Genomic DNA, 19,260 nt, shown 5'->3' with positions numbered 1-19,260 from the left:
CAGGATGCCAAAAGCTGTAAACATAAATTGTATAAATATAAGATTTCATCAAAACTAAAACTTATGTTTATCCAAGACCCCATTTAAAACGTTAATAAGTAAGCCATAAACTGGGTAAAAATATTCACAAAATATATGTTTGACAAAGGATTTGTCATCCAACTGAAAAAAAAAGATAATTTAAAAAATTCAGCAAAAGATTCGAATGTATAGTTTACAAAGAAAAATATATACATATGCCCATATAAGTAAATAAAATCAATTATGAGGGAAATGAGCATTCAAATCAGAGCAATAAAAAGCAATAAAGGGCCAGCCCTGGTGGCCTCATGCTGGCCCTGGTGGCCTCGTGGTTAAGTTCAGCACGCTCTGCTTGGCGACCTGGATTTGGTTCTTCGGTGCGGACCTGCAGACCTACAACATTCGTCTGTCAGTGGCCATGCTGTGGTGGCAGCTCACGTACAAAAAGAGGAGTATTGGCAGCGATGTTAGCTCAGGGCAACTCTTCCTCAGCAAAAAAAAAAAAGTGCAATAAAAAGCAAACAAAAAGAGTGTTAAACAGCCTTCTAAATACAGTATTGCAAAACTGTGATTACTGCAAAAATCATCACAGTGACTAAGTATACACATATGAATATTTTTTACCTTAGTTGTATATGTTAGTCATAGTTCAAATCCTTAGATGGATTCATGACCTGTTCTTAGGTAGACATAGCATTTGCTTTGTGTGGAGGCTAGAGAACCCATGTACCTTATTCTATTTTGTGGTAATATTTCCACTGAGAGGAAAAAAAAGATTTTTTTTTCTTTTAAAGGTGATTATTTGACATTCCCAGATATCTTAAAGCTATTTTGTTTGAAATCATACACCTACCAAGTTATAAATTAGTTGTCCCTCTGCCTACATAACTTAAAAGAAAGCGGTGAGATAGGTCACCTTTGCGTATCTCAGTAACAACAGTGGGCTTGAGGACTGAGCACTGAATGAGATGTCATTTGTAAGTTTTGTCTGATTCCCACATGGGTTTGTCATAGATGTGTAAGGAGCTAACCTATGTGGAAGTCAATTTGAAATCATGCTAATCCTAAAAAATGAGACAAATATTTCAGAACTGGCGGGTGAATTAATCAATTTTCAGTGTTACTGTTGTACTAATTTAAGGCTAGACTCATGCTTGAGGATTAAAAAAAAAAAAAATTAAGATGATATAGCACCAGTTATTCTCCATAGTGGTTTTCATTCTTTTGAGATGTATGCCACGCATTTGACCTTAACCTAGGTTTTACAATTGCATCTGTATAATTTTAAATGTTAAAATGTCAGTTTTTAAGCACATTTTTACTCTTTATGAGGATAGTACTGAACTCTAAACAGTTCAAGTTAACTTTGTTTTTGCCATAGTGGTGATGCCGTTTTTCTGTTATTGATAAAATAAAAAATAATTAATATGTTTATTCTTAGTTGTAAGGTACATTACCTTTAAAAGATATTTCACCTTGGAGGGTGATTCTGAGACAGCTAACCAATATATATTTCCTCTTTAGGGAAATAAAATCCAAAGAATCAAAAAGTGAAATTTTAGATACTAAATCTAATTTCTGCACAAATCATTTCTGTATTTTTACTGAAATAATTATTTATACAGTTAATACTGAATTCATCAAGTGGATAATGAGACTTAACTTTTATATCATTGGGCTTTTAAAAATTTCTTGTTTTAAATCATTGATGGATCTTTAACTTTTCTTGTGTAAAAAAATGTGTAAGGATATAAACATAAGTATATATCTTGCAGAAATGTATAACAGAAAGAAAAGAACTATTTAAATAAAAACATTTTATGGAGCTAGTGGGTAGTCATGGTAACAAAAAGTTACACTCTTTTAAACATTTGTAAATTTTTTCATGTGGAAGGGCTTTTAGTTCTTAATAATTACTGTTTTCCTCTCAAAATTATGTCAAGAATATTTTCAAGATGAAAAAACAAATGTATGGCTTATTTTAATGGTTTACATTAGGAAATCCATTTAACTTTTTAAAAACAGATTTACGGAGGAATATTTGACATATAATAAACTGCACACACACTGCATAATTTGTGAAGTTTTGACTCATGTATACACCTGTGAAATCATCACTACACTGAAGATAATGAATATGCCCATCACTCCTTTTCATCCCTCTCTCCTATCACTCCCTTTTCTACCTTTTTGTCCTCAGAGAACCAGTGATCTGCTTTCTGTCACTGTAGTATTCTCATCTCTCTGTCTCTCTGTCTCTCTCTGTCTGGCTTCTTTTCCCCCACGTAATTCTTTTGAGGTTCATCCATGTTGTAGTGTATTTCAGTACTTTATTTCTTCTTATTTTTGAGTAGTATTACATTGTATGTGTATGCCACAATTTGTTTATCCATTCACCTGTTGAAAGATATTTGGGTTGTTTTTAGATTTGGGCTATGAATATTTGAGTGCAAGATTTTTTTATGGTCATATGCTTTCATTTCTCTTGGGGAAATACCCAAGAATGGAATGGTTGGATTATATGGTAGGTGTATTTTGACTTTTTAAGAAACTACCAATTCTCACCAGCAATGTATGAGAGTTCCATTTCCTTCACATCCTCACCTCACTGTTTTTAATTTTGTCTGTTCTGGTAGTGGCAGTGTCTTGTAGCTTTAACTTGCATTTCCCTAATGGGAATGTTGTTGAGCATCTTTTCGTGTGCTTATTTGCCATCTGTATATTTTCTTTGGTGAAGTGTGTAAATAATTATGCCCATATAAAAAATTGTGTTTGTTTTCTTATTATTGACCTTTGAGGATTCTTATATTCTGGATATAAATACTTTCTCAGCTGTATGCTATACAAGTATTTTATCCTGGTCTGTTGCTTGTCTTTTTCATTCTCTCAACAGACCACAAGTCTTTCACTTTGATGAAGTCCAGTTTATCAATTTGGATTTTTTTCCCTCTTTGGATCATTCTTTTGGTGTCATTTCTAGGAAGTCTTTGCTTAGCCCAAAATAACAAAAGTTCTTCTATTACGTTAAATTTAGGTCTAGGACCCTTTGAATTAATTTTTGCATATGGTGTAAGTTATAGATAGAAGTTGTGTTTCTTTTGCATATGGATATATAATTGCATATTTATATGGTAAAAAGACTCATTTCTCCATAGAATTGCCTTTGCACTTGCACTTTTGTTAAAAATAGTTTGTCCATGTATTTGTGGGTCAACTTCTGACTCTCTACTCTCTTCTGCTTGTCTATTTTTCAGTTTTGACGCCAATAGACAGAATCTTGATTACTGTAGCTTTATAACAAGTCTTGAGATCATGGAATGTTAGTCTTCCAACTTTGTTCTTTTTCAAAGCAATTTTGGCTATCGTGGGTCCTGTAGAATCAGTTTGTCAATTTCTACAAAACATCTTCTGAGATTTTTATTGGGATTATATCAAATCTAAATATCAACTTGAGGAAAACTGGCATCTTAACAATGTTGAGTCTTCTATCCCATGAGCACAATATGTCTATTTAGGTGTTATTTAATTATTTTTTGTAATGTATTATAGTTTTCAGTATACTGATCTTCTGCATTTTTTTGTCATATTTAACCCTAAGTATTTAATATTTTTGATGCTATTTTAAATGGTATTTTTATTTCAATTTTGATTGTTGGTAGTATATAGAAATACATTTTTATATTAATCTTATATCTTGCAACCATGTTAAAATACTTATTAGTTTTCATATTTAAAAAAATATTTTAATTTTTAGACCAGTTTTACAGTCATAGCAAAGTTGAGCAGAAAGTACAGAGAGTTCCCTCTTATCCTCTGCCCCCATATATGCACAGCTCTCCCACGGTGGTCATCAGAGCTTCCTAATAGGGTTGTTTGTAAATTTTCTTTTCGTGTTTCTTGTGTTTGGATTTCTTGAGCTCCTTAGATCTCTGGGTTTATAGATTTCATAAAAAATGTAGAAATTTTGGCAATTATTTCTTCAAATATTTTTTCTGTGTTTCTCTCCTCTCCTTTGGAGAATCCAATTTCATGTGTATCAGGCCATTTGTACTTGTCCCACAGCACGCTGATGCTCTGTTCATTACTTTAAAAACACCCTCTTTTCTCTTTGTGTTTAATTTTGGAGTTTTTCTATGGCTATGTCTTCAGGTTAGTAATCTTTTCTTCTTCGGTGTCTAATCTACCACTGATTTCATCAACTGTGTTTTTTCACCTCATGCATTGTAGCTTTCATCTCTAGAAGTTTGATTTAGGTCTTTGTGTATATCTCCAGTGTCTTTTTAACTTTTGAACACATGGGATACAGTTACAGTACATATGTTAATGTAATGAAACAGATTGAATTCAGAATCAGATATGAGACTTTAGTTGTCTTCTATTAGGCCAGAAGAGATTTGCAAAATTGTAAATCAGTGCCACTCTTTTTACTAAACATTTTCATAAAAATACAATATCTTAATACGTAATGGGTTTTTATTGCTATTTTTAAATGAGTTAAAATATTTTAAAAATTTCTTAGCTTTAATTTCAAATACAGTAAATATCAATAGATATAATCCACATAAAAACAAAAAACTCTTTGGAATCTTCAATAATTTTTAAGAGTACAAAGTGGTCCTGAAACCAAAAGGTTTGAGAAGTACTGATTGATTATCTGCACATCCCTGTCTTACCATGATGAATAGTAACATTGAAATCAGGTAGTTTCCAGAAGGTCTTATTCTGAGAGTAGTCTAAAAGCCCCTGCTAAGGAGATTTACAGGTAAACTATATGCTATGGTCTGAATGTTTGTGTCCCCCAAAATTCATATATTCAAATCTCAATATTCAATGTCATAGTATTAAAAGATGGGGGCTGTAGGAGGTGATTAGGTCATGAAGGCAGAGCCTTCAGAGAGAAGTTGGCAGTCTGCAATCCAGAAGAGGGTTTTCATCAGAACCGAACCATGCTAGCACCCTGATCTTGGACTTCCAGCCTTCAGAATTGTGAGAAATAGATTTCTGTTGTTTAGGTTACCTAGTCTATGGTATTTTGTTATAGCAGTCCCAATGGTCTAAAACACTGTAGCAAAGTATTTCTTCATAAACTTCACAACCATAAATTCTAATAGATCAGATTTGCTTAAGAAACTATGGAACAATTCAGAAACAGTCTGGGAATAGCCTAGAAGAAATGTGAAGTAAGCCTGGAATAGAAAGATCATGAAATTTGAAGGCTAAAGCTTTAGGTTCTAGCTCTTAAAAATCACACCTTGCCTCTTAATTCTTTCATCAGTTGGGGCGTATGTCAATTTGTTTACTCATTTTTCAAATGGGTCAAATTGATCAAATACTATAGGATTCTGAGAGTTAAATGAGATTACAGAGGTTGTAGCGTTTAGAAAACTGTTGTAGTATACTTATGTTAAAATTTATTCCTGGTGCTATTTCAGCTTCTAGTTAAAATAGAAATACAATCTGAGATAATGTTTTACATCTCAGGATTTGGGATCTGGCTCTTCTGGGCAAACTTTTGAGGTTTTTTGTTTGTCCACATTTAAATATGACCATGAAGTAAAAATAAATTTGTTATCTTACCTGCTAGATCAAAATATTTTTTTTTATTTTTGTTTTTCTGGTGAAATCATATCCTGCAATTAGCTGAGATTTTGACAAAATTGTGTCTAGTAATATTTATCTTTTTCCATAGTTATTTGTGTTTTTCTCACAGTTTAAGAAAGTAGGTTATTTAGTGTTGCATCTTATTGTGATGTAAGTAAATTAAAATATAATTTGCTTTTTTCTGGTGCATAAGATTATTTTATAACCTTAGAAGATACTGAGATTGTTTTTCTTAATTTTTTTCTAAAATATTTGCTCTTTCCTCTTTGCAGCATGTTTTAACTGCTTTTTATGCAACTTGTTCAAAGAACTTAAAAAATATTATTGAATTTTAAAATATGATTGCAGATACTATTTATATCTTTATTGTTTCTGAAAAATTGAACCTTATGTTTTAGAAGGAAAATGGGATTGCTTTCACATGCAAAAGAGACGTTTTCAAAGAATAATAATGAAACACATTTATTAAGCATATTATTAAGCACATTTATTAAGTTATGTGCTAGGGACCATGCAAGGTGACATGATATATAAATGAGATAATCTACCAATGCTAAATTGATCTGTCTGTCTAATAATCATCCAGTTAATTACAGTTTCTCTCTCCTTCCCCAGTCATATATATATCCCAAGAGATTTGAATTGACCAGTTAATTTGCTTTCCTTCATTTTACCTCATTTATCATGTGTTTAACATTTGCAAATATTAAAGTTATATCTTTTAAAATATTATCATATACACTGATACCATAAGATAGATTTTGAGTACAATCATGCAACAATTTTCACCATCTTCCATCTTGACTTTTTACGTGAAATTGAGTTTGTGCTGAATTTCTAAGTGATCAGCTAACTAATGATTCTAACTTTCATGTCCAAGATGGTCTAGCAATGAATTTTTAAAAGTATAGAGGGAAAAATATTTTCTTTCATTTATTCTTACATTTCCTTCTGTTTCTATTAGCATTATTTGCCTGCTTCCTGACTTTTCACTCAGCCTTTAAAATTCATGGAGAATGGCTTCTTGGGATCATCTCTTATATGAAGTTTTTGGTATCACCCACATCACAGCTGCCCTAAATGAATTTGATATTCCTTGCCTCGGAGAAGAAGCACAATCTTATTCAAACAACTTGTGTGTCAGAAGTCAAGACTGCTCACAAATGTAGCACTCTTCTAGGCAGAGACTTTATAGAGAGGCAAATAATAACTGAGCAGGTCATTAACAGGGAAGCACCAGTTGTGATCAGATTTTGTTCATGATCCAAGAAGTCACTGTGTTAGTATGTCAGGGCGGTAGGATCAACACCTAGCTTCAAATACCCTCCATGAGAGACTTTCTAGAAATCAAAATCTTATATCTTAAATCTCAGATCAGAATTGAATTGGAGACCCTAATACATGATTAAGTTTTGAAGACAAGCACTGAGGATTGGATGTTGTACAGTGCTGACAAACTTCTTGTTTCTTGCCTGGGCTAGTTTTGTTGGATATATCCACAGGTATAAGGGCTCTTACCCCATAAACATCTTAAAGGAATTGTTTAGCCTCAGAAAAGAAGCATCTCTTTCTTACACACCCCAAAACTCATTTTATAAAGATAGAGAAGACACATTTTATAACTTAAAAGGTGATAATATAATAAGATTTATTTGTTTTGTAGTTATAGGGGTTTTGATTTGCTATAAATTTGAGGTTATTAACATACAACTGAGCTGTGTAATGATTAGGTATTACTAGTTGTAGTAATTAGTTATTAATAACTACATGAAATTATAGGAGTGCTTTGTATTTAATCATTTACTGTGAGAAGTTTTTGGTTTTTGCCATTTTATACACAAACAAGAAGACAAATTTCTATAATTTGTTCTAAATTACGATGAAGGAAAGATAGACGTCAATAATAATGAAAATGAAGTTTGGATTACATCTAAAGGGCAAAAGGAAAAGAGAGGAAGGTTGTAGAGACCAGAACAAAGTGATAGTTTAAGAGAAACAAGTCAGACTTGGTTGTATTTAAGTAAGTAAAGCCTTATGTTTGTGTTCTCCATCAATGTCCTCTGTATTGAAGTGGAAGCAAACAGCTTTAAGTGCATAATCCATTCGAGTTTACAGTTCAGTCTTCTGCATTGCAAATATATCAGTATTTAAAGTGTAAAAATGTTTCCATTCAATTCCACTTAACAATTATTAAGCACTTACTTATACATAGAAAGACAACCATATGTGTTCTGAGTGATAACAGGTTAAGTCTAAATGGCTATTTCCTCAAAAGCCTCATAGGCTTTATCTTGATGAATACATCATCCTTATAGCTTTGGCCCATGGTCATGTCAGTGTCATAGTGTTGATTAGTATCAGATTCTCAACTCATGCCAATCACATACATAGTAAAAAAAAAAGTATATTAAGCAAACTTCCAATTTGTTTATTGTGTTAAGATGGGGGCTATAATCCTTTTCTGGGAAACTTCTTTCTTGCTATTATTTTATCTGGAAAGCACAGTCAGTACACAGAAAGCTGCTTGGGAAGTAAAGAGTTGGAGCAAAGGTATGCAAGATTTTTTGTCTTATTTTAATTTAATTGTTTTCTGTTCTGCTTTTAGAATAAGTAATATATCTACATGGTTTAAAAATCAAACAATACAAAGAGGTGTAGAATAAAATGTCTGCTTCCACCAATCACTCATCCTGCTAGTCCCTCTGCCACTGCCACTGTAGCATTTTTATTTGATTTTTTCCCTTGTTTCCTTATGCAAATACAAGCAAATACAAATGTATATTCTTATCCACCCTATTGTCTACAGAAGGTAGCATACTAGAGACTATATTCTGTTCCTTGTATTTTTCTTTTAACAATAAATCTTGAGATATTTTTGTATTACTGAATAGAAAGCTTTCTTATTACTTTTTTTAGATCAGCATAATATTCCATTGTATGGAGAGATATATATACGGTCTATATATATAATTATATATAATCTGTCCCTAAGTATCTGCAGAGGATTGGTTCCAGGACCCCCATGGATACCAAAGTCCGTGGATGCTCAGGTCCCTTATATAAAATAGCTTACTGTTTATGTATAGCCTACATGCATTCTGCCATACACTTTAAATCATCTTTAAATCTAAATGCTATGTAAATAGTTCTTATACTGTATTGTTTAGGGAATAATGACAAGAAAAAAAAGTCTGTACTGAACATGTACAACCATCATAGATCTCTTGATCTGTGGTTAGTTGAATTTGCGGATGTAGAATCCATGGAACACCAAGGGCCGACTCAATGTGTATGTGCATGTACGTAGATAGGTAGATAGACAGATAGATAGATAGATAGATAGATAGAGTTAATTTGATAAGTACCTATTGCTGGGCATTTGGGTTATTTCCAATCTTTTGCTATTACAGAAAATTTTGCAGTTCCAGTTCATATATCATTTAGCACACGTCAAGTATATCAGTAAGATAAATTCCCAGAGATAGGATTGTTGGGTCAAGGTATATTGGAGTTTTGATAGATATTGCCAAACTGCCTCTCTGTGGCTGTAACAATTTATACTATTCCAAGCAATGCGTGAAACTTTCTGTTTCCTCATAGACAAACCATTAAAGTATATTGTCAAATTTTATATTTTTGCCAATCAGTGGATATGAAAACAATATATTGGTGTAAATTTAAGCTACATTTATCTAATGAGGCTGAAAATTTTTATATATTACCTTTTCATATATTTTAGAGACATTTATTTTCCTTCAAATTCTTTGGTAGATAGTTTCATGGGTATTTCATACAGGTTGAATGAGGCCTGAAGAATTATCCCTGCCAACAGTTGACAGACCTCTTCAGTAACATAAATGTATCTTTCCTAAGGACTTATTTTTATTTTAAGTGGACAATTTTGGATATATGTTCTTACTTTTGGATCTTTGGACTTCTCACTTTAATGCTGTGGGGCAGTTGACCCCACATCTTAGGTTGGCGCTTAGTTTTCTCCAAATAGGGGGCAATAGAAGATTTCTGCTTTCTAAGTTAAAATCAGGTTATTATACCCAAATGTCTTGATTTATTTTTATTTATTTCTAAATTCCTTGTGGCTAATCTCATCATTATGTCTGGATTTTACTGGTTTTAACTCTGAGAGAACAAATTTATTTTCTTTAATCTAAGATATTAACAAGGAAGGAAATACTTCACTATTGCTCCCTGCTGCCAACACGTTCATATTCAGACATAATATTCTTTAGTCTTTTAGATTTGAAATACGTTATTTTTCTTTTTTTACTTAACAATATACAGTAAAATAAAATTATATGGTTTGACTTCCATTATGAATTACCAAGATCTGTTGATCTCAAGGGCGGGGCTGGTGGTGCAAGTGGTTAAGTGCATGCGCTCCACTTTGGCAGCCCAGGGTTCGCAGGTTCGGATCCCGGGCGCGCACCAACACACTGCTTGCCAAACCATGCTGTGGCGGTGTCCCATATAAAGTGGAGGAAGATGGGCATGGGTGTTAGCTCAGGGCGGATCTTCGTGAACAAAAAAAAAAGAAAAGAAGAGGCTTGGCATTGCATTTTAGCTCAGGGCTGATCTTCCTCACACACACACAAAAAAAACAGATCTGTTGATCTTCTCTTTCCATCTTTCTCCTGATTTCTTCTACTCACCTAACTGTTCTTGGGTTAATCAACTAAAATCAAGAAAATGGCATGTGGAACAATGTCTGTTCTATCTTCATTTCTTTTCCAGTTGAGTGATCACGCATATTATGTAGACTATTTTTCTTTTCTTTTTCAATACTTTTAAAATTATACTTCAGGATGATTTCTTTCTTATATCTATACCTATGTCTGCTTAACACCCCTTTTCCTCTCTTTCTAAAATATACTTAAGTTCTGAGCATTTTCTACGAGATAGACATTGTGCTAGGTAGAAGTCATAGTGCCTCTCCCTGGAGGAGTTTATTGTCTAGGGATAGAGAAGTATGTAAACTAAGTTTTTCGAAGAAGGTTCACGGAGCAAGGAACTTTTGACTTGAGTTTTGAACAATAAGTGGGGACTTCCCAGGCACAGAGAAGGGTGGGAAATAGTGCATGTGAAAAGGCACAGAGGACTGAAGAGATATAGCTTCACTGACCCAGAAGTCATTTGGTCTGGACAGATCATATGGTGCTGGAACCTGGAAAGGTGGAGCTGTGGATGTCAGACTAAAACTACAAAGAGTTATTGATGGATTGCAAAGAGATGAGTGACAATCATATTGGCATTTTAAACAAATCTAATAGTAGAGGGAAGGATGAATGGAAAGATAGCAAAATTAGAATAGAGAGATCTGTAAGGAGGCAAAGAGTTAAGGCAAGAAATGATGGAGACTTGGAAGTAAGAAGTGGTGGCAGACCTGGAACACAAGAGATACTTGACAGGTAAAATCAGCATGATTTGTTCACTGATTGAATGTGAGAATGAGAGAGAGAAGATGGAACATAGAATTACTCCCAGATTCTGGTTTAAGTCACCTTGTGGATCATTATGCTAATCAACTGAGAAAGGGAAGATATAGAAGTGGATTTGAGGATAAGATGATAAGTTTGACTTGCAGGATAATGAAATAGAAATGGCTGTAATTGGTTGCATGTATTTTTGTGTAGCTCAAGAGAGAACTGGACTGCAGATTTAGATTTGGAAGTCATTCATATATGTAGATGATGGTTGAAGTCATTGGTATTGAACAGATTGTCCAGGAAGCATGAGGTTAGACCCTTGAATCCCTACCACCACCTCACCAACATTTAAGGGATGAATTATTCCGGCTCTTGAAAAAAAGCAGCAAACTTTCTCAGAAAGCTGACTATGAGGGGAATGAGAAGAAAATTCTAATAGAATGCTGTCGTGGAAGCAAAGAATCAAAATAGTTTTAAAAAGCAGTCATCAAATGGGATAAATGATAGAAAAGTCAGGTAGGATTTGGTCATTACACGTTTTTGAATTTATCTCTTGTCTTCGATTCGAGGGACCTAAATTTGAAATGATGTACTCTTTGACTTCTTTGTTTACAGTCTAGTGGGGAGAGAAGTGCAAATGGTTTAATGACGTATTTATTTTAATGAATGTAAAGTATGTGTGAAGTGTGGAACAAAATCTGGGTGGAGTCAGGGAAGACTTTGGAGGGAAAGTATATTTTGAGATAAAACTGTAAAGACAAACAGTTTTATAGTACTAGAGAAGCAGATAGAATAATATGCACAAAGTCATGCTTGCGTGCAACAACAATGTCATTTTCTAAAAAGCTGCAAGTAATTCAGCATCACCAGAACACAAATTCTGAGTGGTGAGTGAAGAGAGTTGGGAGGAGAAGGGATCAGAGAGAGAGGAGAATTGATGCATAGGATAGTAGATTTGATCTTGTCATCAGTAAGGAGCTTCAAAAAATTCTGAGCAGTGGTGTGTTACAATTAGTACTATCCACCAAATATTTACAGACACCCTACCTCTCTTTCCAAGCACATGATAGGATTGCATTTCCCAAACCTTCCTGATTGGGTGGAGCCAAGTGACTAGTTCTGGCCAATGAATTGTGATGCTTGTTATCTCTTTACTTGAGCCTTAAATACTGGTGCAAAATTCTCTTGAGCTCTCTGTTCTCTCTGGCACAGTGTTGTGGATAATCCATTGCTTGGTTCTCTGAGTTACTACTATGAGCAGAGCCTCCTGCTGACCCACAATGGACACAGTGCAAGCCACAAATCATTGCGTTGAGCTATGGCGATTTGGAAGTTGTTTCTGTAGCACAATTAAGTCTATTATGACTGAGAGAAATGGATAGTAAAGATAATAAGGAGGTACAATCATCAGGATATTGTGATTTACTAAAAGTGCCAAGTAAGAGGGAGAAAGAGAAATCTAGACTAATGAGTTGTGTAAAAGGTTATCCATTGGATTTAGTAGTTGGGCTGCCATTTGTGATCTTCAAGAGAGTTGTTTTGGTGGCATGATGAGGAAAGAAAGTTTATTGATGGACTGTAGAGTAAATGGAGGATAAAGAAGTGGAGACAGCTAGTGTTGAAATCAACAGGATGAATTAGTAGACTAGTTGACTATAAAATATCTGAACCCGCAAAATGTAAATGTATTTGCTTCTATATTAAGAAAATTTTAAAAGCTATATTACGAGGAAGTGAAATTAATGTAGCATAAAAAATGACAAAAAAATATGGCTACATTTAATAGTTAGAATATACAAGCAGCCTTGGAAAATGAAGGATTCACGTTGAATAATGAGAACTACGGCCATTTCTGCTTTCCTTTACAAATTCTATCTCTATCTGACATCTATATGAAGAAATTCATCACTTATTTCTAAGACTTCAGTTCTTATTTGATTGCTTTTCGAAACATTTCTAGTTTTCTAAATTTGATATTTTAAGAAATGAAACAGATAACATCTAGGTTCCATTTAGCTAATAATGCAAATTTAATTCAAATCACAAGATAGACTCATTGTCCATTATAGTTGTTCTGCAAAAGCAAGGAAAGCCATATTTACATCTTTTTGATTGTCACCGGTAAATGAAACATAATGACTTAATACAAGGTTATTAAATAGCAGGCACCTGAGATAGCACTAATGCAAAGTGATGGCAAAGTCCAGCATAAATCTATAATATGATAAGTGCTGCCAATTATATGATTTCATTCTGAATTGTATATAACTTGTCAAACTCTACCTGTGTGCACTTTTAAACATGCTGCTTCATGAATAATTTTTTTTCTATTAAGTTCTTTAAATCTAGAATAATCACCAAAGTACTATGCCATTCTTTTTTTATAGTATATGTGGAGTCTTAATAAAGATTCTGGAAAGCAATACACTTGCAAGGAGGAAGCAGGATTTTCAGATAACCAAGAAAGTAACATGGGATGGTGCAATGTGACTTATTTATTAAATATATAGTGACAGTTGTCAAAATAGCTATTGTGGAATTGTATTAATATAGAATCTATTCAAGGTTAAGCATTTACAGTAAGTGTTTTATTACAGCAAACACTGCACTATACTCTTTAGGGTCAAATCTGCAGGCATTTAATTTCAGCAATTGCTGTAATAGAGGCATTATGATAATGTCTCAGCCTCTTGGGTACACATAGAGGTTGGACGCTATTATGTTTTTACTTTTCCTCTCTTTTAAGGCTTTTATCTATAATCCACACATTACTTGGAAAAGTAAGGATTTATATCCTCCTTTATTTGAATATTTGAAACTTAGTTTCAAAAGTTGAAATGAACATAGTCTAAGAGAAAAATAATGGCATGTTATAGAAAAGGGAATAATTTTCCGTATGTTTTAGATCTTTGGACACAAGGGACTCATCACAAGGGTGACATCTATTTTTTCTGAGTTCCACCTTTAAAATTAATGATCAGCAAAATGTTTTATATTTCCCATAGGTAAGCTTAAACTCAGTTATTCTGTCACACTATTTCGTTCATTGATTCGTTATCTTTTAAAAAGAGCATAATTTAATAAGGTAATTGTCTTTTATCAAATAAGTTAATAGGCATAATTACTGTAAGCAGGATGCTTACAGTCTAAGATATAAAGTACAATTCTTAAGAATTTGGTATTGCTTGGTAGTCATATATGTAGCTGTTTTACATCTTTTATTTACTGAAGTTATGGCAAGAGAAATGTGAATCTATTATTTTCTTTGCTTAGACATCAGGAAAATACACAATGCTGATAAACTCTTGTAAACTTCACTAGTCCAAAAGGATATTTTGATTCCAATCTTTTTTTTTATTGTGAATTCCTAGTATCAGTCTCAGCCAGTAGATATATTATGGGTTTGGGTTCTAGTTTGCATTTATTTGTTTGTTAACTAGTTTCCATTTTAAAAGAGTAATTAAACTTTAATATATAAAGTAGTTGACTGGTGTTCTTAGTTACTTTTTAATTTTATTTATTTATTTTTTGTGAGGAAGATCAGCCCTGAGCTAACATCCATGCCAATCCTCCTCTTTTTGCTGAGGAAGACTGGCCCTGGGCTAACATCCATGCCAATCTTCCTCCACTTCATGTGGGATGCTGCCACAGCTTGGTCTGACAAGCGGTGCGTGGGTGCGCGCCAGGGATCCAAACCCTGGGCCACCAGCAGCGGAGTGTGCGCACTTAACTGCTATGCCATCGGGCCAGCCCAGTTACCCTTTTTTTTAAGGCTGGAAATTTCAAAGTTTAAAAATATGCTCAAAAGGAATATCAGTTATATTTTATCAGGAAGTGTGTTAGATTACTCCAGTTTCTGGAAAACAGCATCAGAATTTTATCATTGTCATTGTTGATATTCTTTAAAAAATGTTTTCCTTAAATTGAGTATTTAGGTAATTAAGTATTTAAGTATTTAAATACTTAAATATTTAGGGGATTGGACTCATGGTTTAAGAAAAAGCATGATAAATCCATTAGTACAATTAAAAAACAAAATTGATCAGCCTTTATTTGATATTAGTGTGAGCAAGTAGGATAGTCTTTGGAGGCCTACTACCTATGCTGAGCCCCAGTGAAAATGATATCTATAAAGCATAAATTATATTATCTGTGATTATTTATGAAAGTTGGTGAACCCAGATTGAGAGAGAAAGGTATGTGGGAATGGGTGAGCTAGTAGCCATAGCCAGGTCTATATCTCTTGAGATAGTCTGGGTTTCACTGCAAAAACATACCAGTCAGTATAACTAGGCAAATAGGAATTTATTCATTCATTAATTCATCAAATATTTATTGAGTGCCTACTATATTCCAGGCACTATTCTAGGTACCAGGAATGCTGTGATAAACAGGAAAGAGAGCAAGGTCCATACTTTCGTGAATCTTAATGGAAGGTGGAGTATAGCAAAGAACAAAAACAACCAAAATAGAAAAGTAACAGATAATGATAAGTGATATGCAGGACATTAAAATGGGAATGATATGATAATCAGCAACTAGGCAGAGTCTGTAGATTAAGCCATCAAGAACAGCCTCTCTGAAGAGGTGACATTTATACTTGTATAACACTTACATGAAGGATCCAGCTGTACTTTGAAGTCTCTGAAGGTGTTCTCAATAAAAACAATACCCCTCTGCTATGGTCTGAATGGTTATGTCCCTCCAAAATTTGCATGTTGGAATCCTCATGCCAAATGTGATGGTGTTAGGAGGTAGGGCCTTTGGGAAGTGATTAGGTCATAAGGTGGAGCCCTCATGAATGAGATTAGTCCTCTTATAAAAGAGATCCTACAGAGCTCCCTAGCCCCTTCTGCCATGTGAGAATAGGATGAGAAGTCTGTAACCTGGAAGAGGGCCGTTGACCTACCCTCTTGGCACCTTGATCTTGGACTTCTAGCCTCTGGAACTGTAAGAAATAAATTTTTGTTGTTTATAAACCACTCAGTCTTTGGTATTTTGTTATAGCAGCCTGAATGGAGTAAGGAACCCTCTTTTATTCTGGTTTCTGAACAAGTTGAAAAATAAAATAAGATTAAATATAGAAATAATGCCTTTTTCCAATAGAGGCCAGATTGGAGGATAGAGCTTAGTGTGAGAGCCAAATTTGTCAGACTCACAGTTCTAGTCTCTGACTGTCTCTTCAGGCGGAAAGGCCTTACACACACATACAGAGAGAGCCCATGTACCAAGTGGGCAGGATCACTCTCCAGAGGAAGAAAGGCAGAGTAAAGCAGAGCACATCCAGCTATTCTTCTGAAATTTAACAATCAGAAGAGAGAAAAAGACTAGAGAGAAGCAAAAAGCTTCACAGCAGTGAAGATCACTTCACCTGAAAAGAAACATTAGGAATGAGGAAGAAGAAGTCTCCCCTGGCCCCCAATATCATATAAAGATCCCCAAGAAGAGTGTATAGACACAAACTTGGAAAAGGATGTTCTTGAAATGGAAAGAAGGTCGCTAGGAGAAGACTGTAGTGAACAAGGGCAGACTAAAAGGTTGGGAGATGAGGTTGGAAAGTTTGACAGGAGTAAGATCATGTAGAGCTTTGTAGGCCAGATTATGAATTTGGGTTTTTATTTTAAGTGAAACTGGGAATCACAGGAGGGTTTTTAATGGGTAAGTGACATGCTCTGATTCACATTTTTAAAAGATCTCTCTAGTTACTGTTTCAATATATTGTTAGAAGGGGGAGTGTAAGTCAGGAGACTGCTGCAGAAATCTAGTTTAGAGGTGATAGTGGCTTGGAAAAGAGTAATAATAGTGGAGAGGGAGAAAAGTAGATGGGTTCTAGATTTAATAATAGATTAAATTTGGGAGATGAAGGAAATTGAGGAATCAAGCATGGCATCTATATTTTTGTTTGGAATCACTGGATTCCATTTGCTGAGAAGACTTGTGGAGAAATAGATTTGGTTGTCGGGGAAGGGAATCATGAATTCTAAGTTGAGAAGCCAAATAGATATGCAAATAGAGATGCCATGCACATAGTTGCACATATGAGGTTTTATAGGAGAGGCCGGGGCTGGTGACATAGACTTAGATATCCTCTGCATATAGATGATATTTCAAACCACGGGGTTGAATGAGGTCATTCCCAAAGAGTTTATAGATCGTTAAGACTTCCATCTTCATAATCTCAGAGAAGAAGAACCTGAGAAAGAACACCTGGTGAAGTGGTTGGAGACCCAGACATGTGTGGGATTACAGATGGAAAAGAAGGATAGTTAAATAAAGAGGCAATTAGAAGAATTTTACTTAAACCAGAAATTTATGACTAAGTGAAACAAAGTAAATAAATACATACACACACACACATAAAATCACTGGGAATAAAGAGAAGAACAAATCCCAGCAGGTGTAGTGTGTTTTAAAGATTTGGTATGTGCTTCAAACCTACAAACCTACTCACAAAATTATTTTTGTTTATTGTTACTACTTAAAGTTTATTTTTATTTTTATCTTTAGTGGTTCAACAAGTGATGGTCAAGTGCCCTAGCCTAACTTTCAGTGAAGATCTGCATCTTGCATGATAATTAAATCTCCTAGGGAAGGATATAATAAATTCTTAGTTTGCACCATCTGAGGTATTTGTTCTTATTTGCTACTGTGCATTTTGTTGGTCCTTTGTGAATTTTCACTAAATCCTAGATGCTATTTTGTGCATGTTGAAGCTGTATTATTTATCAAACCAACATGATTTCACTTAGTTTCAGTTGGATCAGTGAGTCTGATTAGTCACTGGAAATGCACTATCTTTGTCAACTTCAGAGACTCCCTTTCTCTTGGTTTTTCAGTTTTGCACTTAGACTTACTCTTATACTCCTTTATAAATCCTGTATTTCAATCAGATATATTGATTTATATTTAATAACCCAATTTTATTATTATATTTATTTTCCCATTCTGAATGAAATTACAAAGCTTTTTGTTAGTTGTATGCATAACAATAGGTATAATATCATATATTCTGAAGTTGGCTGTTACTCAGTTTCATTTACTAATGCTCTCATTCTGGCCACTAAAGTACCACAAATGGATTGACAAGCTGTGCTATAAATACATATGCTGGAGAAAGTCTCAACCCAGGCTGTGCATCAGAATCTCTTATGGAATTTTGGAAAAATACAGTAGCTAGAGTTGACAACTGCTGCATTAGGCTGTGTTGTAGGAGTACCACCTGAGCTCACTATATCATAGAAATCTCCTAAAATATCCATTCCAATCTTCTACTAGTGAAAGGCAAAGGATAGAAGCATAAAAACTTGTGCTAGTCTTAAAAGAGAAAATAGACATCAGTAACATGATCTCAAATGGGTAAGAGCAAGAGAACAATGTTGGTGGATTAGAACAATATTGTTCTTCTACTCTGTGAGATGTGAAGTTCAGAAGGAGTCGTTGCCCGGATTTGTCAATTTGGAGACATCTAAAGATGTGGAGCCGTGGAATATTAGAGTCCCTACCTTAGATCTGTGTTAGTAGTTCTCAGTCATAAGAACTGATAGTGTTCTTGTCTTGAGCTCATTCTGCAATCAAAAGACATTTTTTTTTCCACTTAAAAAGGAATGACACAATAATTAACATTTACTGTAGAAAAATGATAATAATCTGACAACCAGAAATAACCACTTTCACATTATTGTTGTGTTGAATAATCTTCCAGTCTTTTCTGTATAGGCAGTAGATTATGATAGGAGGCAAGTATATTTTCTGGTTAAGAGCACAGACTCTGGAGCCAGACTGACTGGCTTTGAATTCTTGCCTTGTCACTGACTAGCTCTATGACCTTGGCCAAGTTACTGATTTTGCTTCTGCTTCTGTTTTTTAGCCTATAGAGTGGGGATAATAATACTATGTTCCTTGGAGGAAAATAGGATTAAATGTATTAATATATGTAAGGTGCTTAGAATAGTGCCTTGCACGTAGCAAGCTCTCTGTGTTAACTATATTATTATATGTGTAAAAAATACACAATTAACAAAGATTGGATAAAGCTACTTTGAGCAGCTTTAAAAATGAATGCAAATTTCAATGAATATTTATCTGTAAATTAAGCAATTATTTATTTAGCACTGACTGCGTGCCAAGTGCTATACATCTAAATTGACTTCTTTAATAGATTTCTGTTGTATAGATTGTACTGCATTTTATTTAATCA

This window comes from Ceratotherium simum, chromosome 15 (assembly GCF_057802395.1).
Source record: "Ceratotherium simum simum isolate JZ-2026a chromosome 15, ASM5780239v1, whole genome shotgun sequence".
Taxonomy (NCBI): domain Eukaryota; kingdom Metazoa; phylum Chordata; class Mammalia; order Perissodactyla; family Rhinocerotidae; genus Ceratotherium; species Ceratotherium simum.
The sequence above is the reverse complement of the archived record's forward strand: the minus strand, read 5'-3'. Positions refer to the sequence as shown.